We start from the raw sequence: 8,982 nt of genomic DNA on the forward strand, positions 1-8,982 counted from the left end.
GGAAATAGATCCAACTTTTAATTATAAAAAAAGAAATTGATGAGAAGTTTCAGATCTTATTGGAAGCAGGGTAAATTACTAAAAAAGTGTGAATTCATGAAGGTGTCACATCCCATTACTCCTGTTATTTATACCCTGCCAAAAATTCACACAAGTCTTGAAAATCCACCTGGATTTTCAAGAACAATTGTTTCAAGAAAAAGAACAATTCTTTCAAGAACAATAGCAATTGTTTCAAGAATAAGAAACATTTCCAAAAAAAATTTCGAGAACAATTTTTCGAGAACAAGAACAATTTCGACAATTGTTTCAAGAACAAGAAATTGATGAGAAATTTGGGGTCGTAATGGAAGCAGGAGAAATTACTAAAAAGGTGTGAATTCATGAAGGTATTTATACCCTACGAAAAATTCACAAAAGCCTTGAAAATCCCCCTGGTAAAACAATTGTTTCTGCTATTGGCTCACTAACTGAAAACATCTCCCCAGTTTTGCAGATTTTTTTTTTTATAAAGCCCTTTGTCACTTCACTTCCATCTTGGACATGATAAACATCTAAAAGACAGTGAATGTTTTAAGCGGTGATTCATACCCAGTCACAATGGACATACAGATTTTATTTACCAATGTCGACCACCACCAGGGCGGCTTGAATGCTCTGACCCAATTTCTGGATAAAAACTAGTGCTGCATGATTAATGTAATCGCAATCGCGATGTCAACCTGTGCAACTATATAACCGCAAAAGGCTGCGATTTAATTAAATAATAAAATGTGCGTGTGTGAATGTCTGTTTGTGTGCAGTCTGCATATACGACGACGACTACTACTACTACTACTTTCGGCTGCTCCCGTTAGGGGTCGCCACAGTGGATCATCCATTTCCATCTCTTCTTGTCCTCTGCATCTTCCACTGTCACACCAGCCACCTGCATGTCCTCCCTCGCCACATCCATAAACCTCCTCTTTGGCCTTCCTCTTTTCCTCTTCCCTGGCAGCTCCATATTCAGCATCCTTCTCCCAATATACCCAGCATCTCTCCTCCACACATGTCCAAACCATTTCAATCTCGCCTCTCTTGCTTTGTCTCCAACCCGTCCAACCTGAGCTGTCCCTCTAATATACTCGTTCCTAACCCTGTCCTTCCTCGTCACTCCCAGTGAAAATCTTAGCATCTTCAACGCTGCCACCTCCAGCTCCGCCTCCTGTCTTTTCGTCAGTGCCACTGTCTCCAAACCATATAACATAGCTGGTCTCACAACCATCTTGTAAACCTTCCCTTTAACTCTTGCTGGTACCCCTCTGTCACAAATCACCCCTAACACTCTTCTCCACCCACTCCACCCTGCCTGCACTCTCTTCATTACATCTCTCCTGCACTCCCCATTACTTTGGACAGCTGACCCCCAAGTATTTAAACTCATACGCCTTCATCACCTCCACTCCTTGCATCCTCTCCATTCCGCTGTCCTCCCTCTCATTCACGCGTAGGTATTCCGTCTTGCTCCTGGTCATCTCTTAATTATTGGTCTTCTCTTAATTATGGGTGTAGATATGCAGACCAATCGGTCTCTGTTTAGGCAGTGAGGCGTGCTGTCTACGGTCCCATGACTATCCGGCGTGCTGTGTGCAGACCAGAAAGAGGGAAAGAATACATACCGATGACAATGAGCAGGTTAACGCTGATGAACTGGTGGCAAACAAAGCAAAAAGAAAGTGCGACCTTTGGATTAAAGCTCAGCAACACAGCAGAGAGAGGCACTGTGTAAAACATGCAAAATGAAAGTTTCGACATGTCACGACAACAAGACAAATTAGTATTATTATTTTTTAATTGATTTTCCCCTTTTCTCCCCAATTGTGCATTATACTTGGCCAGCTACCTCACTCTTACCCCCATCCGGCTTCCCACCCGCAGATGCGGCCAATTGGGTCTGGCCGACCAAGCCGGAGGCTGCTGCACAATACTGTATCAGTATCGTAGTGACTTTAACGCCTCTGCTACCCGACCTCTAATAAAGAATAGGCTAAAGGCATTCTGGTGTCCTCTCTGATTAAAGTGTTATTAATTTGTGACCCCCACGTGTTTTGTGTGTGCTTATTAACAAACTGCATTATCGCGATCAGCCAATTACATAATACCGAACAATCACGTGTCCTTTTGTGGGAAAAATAGTTAAGCTAATGTAACCGGTTATTTTCTTGCCCGGTGCGGGATTCGATACGGGGTGTACTGCACCACAAGGCGACATCACTAACCGCTCGACTAAAGGGTCAAATCCATTAGCTCGGGGCTAACGTGTCTTATTAGTAGTTTACAGTCGTCACCCTCTCCCAGAAACGCGCCCTCGCCCTTTGTTATTCCCGCGCTCCGAAGAGACTTCTGAGGATCTGCACACTTCCGGATCCCACCGCTGCCGCCAATGTAACCGGTTATTTTCTTGCCCGGTGCGGGATTCGATACGGGGTGTACTGCACCACAAGGCGACATCACTAACCGCTCGGCTAAAGGGTCGGACCCGTTAGCTAGGGGCTAACGTGTCTTATTAGTAGTTTACACTAACAAAACAACAACGTCGCTTTGCGTAGCGTCAGCCTTGTTAGAAGACTAGACTAATACTTTATGTCTATCTCTGCGCAGATGAAGTAGATTATTAAACCGTTATAAAGAATCGTACTGACTACCGAACTTCTGCTGGAGGGAAAAATGCAGCCTCCGTTTATTCGGTAGTTTGGGGAGAATGAAGAAAATGAACGGCGTCTCAGTGACGTAATCAATCCGCGCATGCAAGCGCAACACCGCCCACTTGTGGACAAACAAAGTCATAAACAAAATAATAGTACACAGTAACACATAGTCATACAAATACGCTGGTGTCATATCTCAACACTCCCACTTATGAATCATGAGCTTACTGTATACCTTTTCTTATTCATAGAACAAAAATAAAAATAAAACTTGGTATAACCCATATCACTCACATTTCACACACCAAACATTGCCTTAGCAAATGTCTTCAGTTTTACCTTGGATGCGGGCTTCGTCATTACATCCGCAACCATTTCGTCTGTAGGGCAATACACCAATGACATCCTTTCCTCTCTTATGGTAGACCTTATAAAGTGGTATTTGATATCCACATGTTTGCAGCGTTGCCTACACACCGGGTTCTTCGCTAAAGCTATTGTCCCCTGGTTGTCCTCATAAACCACTGTTCTCTTGTATTCATATGAATCAATACCTCCCAGTAACTGTTCAACATAAATACATTCCTGGATGGCTAAAGCCAGAGCCATATACTCCGCCTCGCACGTAGAAAGTGCCACAGTAGCTTGTTTCTTGGCTTTCCAAGAGATAAGTGCACTTCCCCTGCTCATGCTCACACAGTAACCTGATGTGCTGCGTCTATCCGCAGTATCTGAAGCCCAGTCGGCATCACTATATGCCTGTAAGCCAAGCTTCTCGTCGCTCTTCCTGTAACAGAGCTGTTTGTCTGTGGTACCCTTAAGGTAACGAAACACGTTTTACTGTCACCCATTGCTCTTCAGTAGGCTCTGCAAAATGCTGAGATAGCTTGCTCACAACAAAACATAAATCTGGATGTGTACATGTAGCTAAGTATATTAGACTCCCGACCACCTCTCTGTACTTTTTCACATCTAACATTTTTGGTGCATCTTCTGAGTAGTCTAATTTCTGCTCACATGGGGTTTCTCTTACCCTGCACTCCTGCATATCAAAACGCTCCAATATTTTCTCAGAGTACCTTTGTTGTGAAACTGTTACACAGTTGGCGGACTGAGTGAAGTCCATCCCAAGAAAGCACTTTAACCTGCCCAGATCTTTCATCCTGAATTTTGTGGACGGCATCTTTTTCACTTTACTCAGCATCTCTGCGCTGCTTGATGCTATGATAAGATCATCTACCCAGGTTATAATGATCGTTTTCCCTTCCTTTGAATCCTTGGAGTACTCACAATGGTCTGATTGGTTTTGTGTAAAACCATCACCTGTCAAACACTCGTGTAACAGTAAATTCCAATTGCGGCCAGACTGCTTGAGGCCGTAGATTGACTTCTCTAGTTTACACACTAGTTTTTCTCCCTTCTCAATATAACCCTCAGGTTGTTCCATGTATATGTCATAGTCTATGGGGGCATGAAGATAGGCCGTCTTTACATCCATCTGGTGTAAAATCAAGTCATACTGAGCCGCCTTCTGTAGAAGCACTCGAACACTTGTTAGGTTGGCTGTTGGCGAAAATGTCTCCCCATAATCCACCCCAGCTCTCTGGCTATATCCCTTTGCTACAAATCTAGCCTTGTACTTGTCGTGTCCGTCTATATCTGTCTTTATCGAATACACCCACCTTCCTCCCACTGTTTTCTTGCCCTCTGGCAATTTCGTAAGGGTGAATGTTTTGTTGTCTCTTAGAGACTCCATTTCCTCGTCCATTGCCCTGGACCACTCTTCTGATTCTGGCGATTCCATGGCCTCTTTAAAGGTCAGAGGGACACCGCACACTGCCCTGTATGCATAATCTATAGTAGTGAGTGAGCTGTCATCCCTGTCGCCCTGACTATAGTCAATCAGGTATCTCGGAGGGTTGCGTTCCCTTTGGGGGTACCTCCCACTGGCTGAGGCTTGTGACGTCACCCTTGGGTGCTCCTCGTCATCATCCTCGGGTGTTGACTGTGTACCGTCAGTCTGTACATTTTTCTGTACTCTAGGCTGAGTTGCAGCTGTCTCAACAGACTTTCTCTCTCTTACCCAGTCTTCTGGGTGCAGACCTGGTGTCTGAGTCTCATTTTCACTAGTTGCCTTGTGTACAAATTTAACTAGTCTGTGTTTCTGTACTTTCTCTTGGTCAGGGTAGTAGACTAGGAAGGCCGGGCTGTTCTTGTTTTGGGTAAACTTCCCTTCTATGCATACTGCACACTCTTTGTCAGGTTTACACACTTTACCCTTTATATGCATACCATCAGTGATATCCTGTAGCTTTATGATATCGTCATAGTTGCAGTGGCCCATTATCTCATGCCAAGTTTCTATATCATGGCTCACATGGCACTTTTCAACAACACATTCAGTTTGCAAATAGTACATTTTCCCCTGTACAAAAATGTCAAACCTGGTACCATCCGGTGACATCAGGGCATCTCTGCCCTCTTCGAAGAACACACTGGCTCCGTGTGCTGTCACAGACTTCACAGAGAAGAGCTCTTGGGGGTACGATGGAATATATAGTGCGTTCCGCAGTGTCACTCTACACCGTCGCCCCTCACTGTCGAGTAGACATACCGTAGCATCTCCCCTGCCCTGCACCACACCAAAGGTGCGCTTACCGTCCGCCAGCTCCATGCAGTGTTTCTCTGGCTCGAACGAGCTGTCAAAGCTCTTGAACTTCTTCTTATCATTGACTATGTGGGAAGAAGCCCCACAGTCCACAATCAATCCTGGTTTGAACTGTTGCCGTCGTCCTGGTCCTGCTGAGCTGGTCTCTCCAGCCTGCACTCTGAAGATGTAGTTCTCTTCTTCCGCAGCATTCCCCGGTCCCTGACCTCGACCTGCTCCGTGACCACCACCGCCGCCGCCACCTTGCTCGCGTGCACACCTGGCTCCATCAGCGCGGTCCTTCTTCTTGCACACTTTGTCCGTGTGACCCTTGACCCGGCAGAAGCTGCACCACACGCTGCGTGAACAGTCCGATTTCCGATGGCCTTTGTCACCGCATCGCCAGCACACCGTTTGTTCATCATCTTCCTCACAGCGTTTCACTGGCTTTTTCTTAGGCGCTGCGTGGGCCTTCATCACCCTCTCGGACGTCTCGTCCATTGCTGTAGCATTAGCTACATCTTCAGCCACCTCAAAGTTTCTCAATTTGGCCTTAAATTGTCCCAATGTCAACTCACTGTCGCCATGTGCCACCATTAGAGTGAATGGCTTATATCTCTCAGGTAACCCCCTCATCACCATGGCCATCATTAGTCCCTCACTCGGTGCTTCTCCCGCCCCTTTGAGAGCCGTAATGATTTGTTCAGCTCGGATAATGTATTTGGTTATTGTCTCATTATCAGCTTTCTTTAGACCAGTCAATGTTACATACAGAGTGACAATCCGGGGTCTGCCCTTACCAATGTAATGTTCCCGCAACACCCGTAGACTCTCTCTACCGTTGTTCTTCGTTTCTCTGAAGATCAGTCCCAAGCTTGTGTTGTCCAATAAAGGCGCCAATGCGCAGTAGGCGTCCGCGTTCCGCTCCTCGTCTAGGGCCTGCTCTTCCGCTGTCAAAGGTCCCGCGGGCTCGGTAAGGATGGTGGTTTTCAGCCCCACACCATGCATGCAACAGAGCATTCGCTCTTCCCACAGTTCATACTCATCGGCCTGTCCGTTGAATGTGGGCCACCTGCTCTTCTTCCGCTCCATCTCCCTAGGTATCGTTAGCTTAGCGTCCCGTTAGCTTCCCGATAGCCTCTCTCGATGCTAACTAGCTTCACACTTGCTAACTTGCTACTCCGTGCTAACCTGCGCGCATCCCGCCATCCGAGGTTATCACACTTCGTGTACTTCTTTTATCAAACTACTAAATAATCCAACGTTATCTGGGCCCATAACCTGTTAAAAGACTAGACTAATACTTTATGTCTATCTCTGCGCAGATGAAGTAGATTATTAAACCGTTATAAAGAATCGTACTGACTACCGAACTTCTGCTAGAGGGAAAAATGCAGCCTCCGTTTATTCGGTAGTTTGGGGAGAATGAAGAAAATGAACGGCGTCTCAGTGACGTAATCAATCCGCGCATGCAAGCACAACATCGCCCACTTGTGCTTGGACGCCTGGCCAACCCTAGCGCTTGAATGCTACACAGGGCGCGTCTTGCCCAGAAAAGCAGTGGGTTTCATAATAACGCCGGCTGGAGGCATGTGACTGAATACGTCACAGACACGCCCAAGTATATTTACCAAAGAATGAATGGAGGCATACAAGCCTTTGGAAGCGTAAGATTACTTTGTTGGTGGACATGTCCGAGACCGCTTTTACCATGCGTTACCGAAGGAAAACAAGTTTTGCTTCATCAAATCAAAGGTTAGTCCTCGTAGTTTGTTTGTACGGTTGAATCGTCTGTATTCAACAAAAGTCGAATTGTTTGTACGGTTATGAGATCGAGGTTGGAGTCAAATTACGACCTCAAACATCATGACACAAGACAGCTGATGGAGTCGTTGTCAAACTTGAGGAAGGCGGGGCATTAACAACTCACACGTTGGTTTGGCAGTTGCTGTGCTAGGGCGGTGTTGTGGGAGCGCAGGAGTGAGGAGACGGAGAGATCGAGTCGCAGCACAATCTCTCCTGGCAACCAGCTAACCGCTAGGCTGCTGCAAACATGGCTCCGCCCCGGAAACTCTAAGCAGCGCCTACGTCAGCACTCTGAACGTCTGCCTTAAAGGAGCAGCAGCCCCTGGTGAATCTACCCTCATTTGTGTATCACCGCAGCATCACATTAACAGCTGTTACTTACGTATGTTCAATCACAATACTTCTTTGTGTAAGAAACGGATACATACCAGATACGAAATGTTCTCCGCAAATCCTGGCGTTTGATATGTGCTCTTCTGACCACGTCTTCCAGTCCTCCCGACGGATGGCATGAGTCCACGCCTGTCTTCTTCGTTTTTCTATTGGTGTTTTCCCTTCCGGCATGCGATAAAAATGCAGATGCTTGTTTTTACCATCTTTACCATTTGTACAACCGACAGCGCAACAACTGCGACGTGTCTCGTTTCGTTTTAAACCAGTTTCTCCGTGATGATCTCTCCGAAATGCACGTAGTAATGTTTACAAACACAAGACTCGTGGCCCCTTTTTGCCTCACAATCTGCGCACGCACATTTGGCCTATGTAAACAAGGGAACGCGTCTATGCTGGTTTATTATATCGCCAATCGCGATACTGCCCACAATCACCGCAATGTGACTTTTACACCAAATCTTGCAGCACTAATAAGAACACCTGGGTCTTTGCCAAGTAATAACGGCTTACATGTATACAGGACTTTATCTAGACACCCAAAGCGCTTCACAGAAAGGGGGGGGGGGCTCACATCAACCACCACCAATGTACAGCACCCACCACCAAATGCTTGGTGTATAAAGGATCTGGCTGAGATTGTTCTTTCTAAAAATGTTTTGATGTTTGAGAAAGCGTCTTCTTTATACAGGCAATGCAAAGGGACTGCCATGGGCAGCAACATGTCCTCGAACTTCAGTTCCCTGCACGTATCCGGTTGGGTATTCTCTGAAAACCCCTTCCATAAGCACATGTGGAAAAGTTATGTGGATGACATTTTCATGATGGTCCTTGTGATAGTTTATTGCAGTTTTATGACTATCTCAGTCGCTACCATGCACATTTAAATTTACCATTAATCGTGATGTACAACAAATTAGTGTTTTTGGACATTTTTGTAAAACGTGAGGGCAGGACATTGCTGACAGACCTGTACAGAAAGGAAACCGACAAATGTTGTTTCTTACACGGGCAATCATGCAGTCCACCTGGGGGGGGGGGGAAGCCTCCACATCAGCCAGTTTATCCGTATCAGGAGATTCTGCACTAAACAAATAGACCATGACAAACAAGCAGATGCATTAGAATACAGATTAAAGGGAAGAGGGTACAATGAAAGGTGGGTAAAAGCTGCCGAGACAGCAGTTGCAGCACTGTAACACAGGAAGAGTGCCTTATCAAAACAGAAAAACCTCCACCAAATAATGGTCCTAGGTGCTACTTAAAATATTCAGCCCTTAGTAAAGATTTGGAAAATGGAAAGAAAAAAACTATTCAAAAACACTTTCACATTTTGTGCTCTGATCCACTATGTGAAAATTAATTCAAAGATTTACCAAGAGTAGTGTACAAATGTACACTACAATCTGATCTGGTTGCTGCTAAAAACACAACTTTCCGTGCTCTTCCACC

Source organism: Lampris incognitus, chromosome 1 (genome assembly GCF_029633865.1).
Source record: "Lampris incognitus isolate fLamInc1 chromosome 1, fLamInc1.hap2, whole genome shotgun sequence".
NCBI classification, from domain to species: Eukaryota; Metazoa; Chordata; class Actinopteri; order Lampriformes; family Lampridae; genus Lampris; species Lampris incognitus.